General features: G+C 45.6%; 1 protein-coding gene across 1 annotated transcript in view; it reads left to right on the top strand.

Annotated features, from left to right (window-relative positions):
* CFAP251 (cilia and flagella associated protein 251) overlaps positions 1–951 on the top strand; it is a 108204-nt gene that overhangs the window by 24884 nt on the left and 82369 nt on the right. The gene's annotated exons all lie outside the window — the stretch shown is intronic.

Consider the following 951-nt stretch of genomic DNA (forward strand, 5'->3'; position numbering starts at 1 on the left):
GCAAGTCAGTCCAGATGTTCAAGATTAGGGAGAAGTTCTGGACAAGAATGTTCTGGGAAATGTAGAACAAACTTCAAATTCATAAAAAAGACCTGACTTATTGTTCTGAGAGAGACTGGAGGAACCTCTGAGAGTATGGCCCTGAGACACCCTTCTAACTTGGAACTGAAGTAACTCCCAGAGATCGCCTTTCAGCCCAATGATAGACAGGCCTGTAAAATAACCAATAATGCATGTGAGGAGAGTGCTCCTTTTAACAATCATCCACATAAGACCAAAAGGACAACATCGGCCTGAAAGCAAAGATGAGAAGGCAGGAAGGCAGGGAAACCAGACGAATGGAAATAGGGAACTCAGGGTGGTAATGGGGAGAATGCTGACTCATTGCAGGGATTGCAGCCAGTGTCACGGAACAATTTGTGTATAAATTATTGACTGGGAAACTAATTTGCTCAGTAAACCTTCACCTAAAGCACAATAAAAAGGAAAAAAAATGTCTGGGAGGGGAACACAGGCAGCATTCTCCCCAAGGTAACCAGTGGCCTCCGTACATCCATGTCACCCAGTCCTGGTCCTCTTCTTAACCTGACCTTCTAGTGGGATCTAACACCTTCATTTCCTTTGGCTTATGTCTTAGTTATTGTCTTAGGCTGGGTTCTCTAGAGAAGCAAAACCAGTAAAGTGTATAAGTATATATAGAAAGATTTATATCAAGAAAATGACTCATGTGGTTGTAGAGGCTGGAATGTCCCAAGTCTGTGGATCGGGATAGAGGCTTCTCCTGATTCATGTAGCCACAGGGGCTGGTGAACCCAAGATCAGCAGGTAAGAGAGCAGGGCTCTTGCTCACAGGCTCCATGAATCCCGAGATCGGCAGGCAAGACCCCAGGTAAGCTGCTAGTTCAAGTCCCAGGAACTGGAGGTCAGACTGAAGGAGCCAGCTGCAGGATC

Source organism: Trichechus manatus, unplaced genomic scaffold, assembly GCF_000243295.1.
Source record: "Trichechus manatus latirostris isolate Lorelei unplaced genomic scaffold, TriManLat1.0 scaffold00131, whole genome shotgun sequence".
NCBI classification, from domain to species: Eukaryota; Metazoa; Chordata; class Mammalia; order Sirenia; family Trichechidae; genus Trichechus; species Trichechus manatus.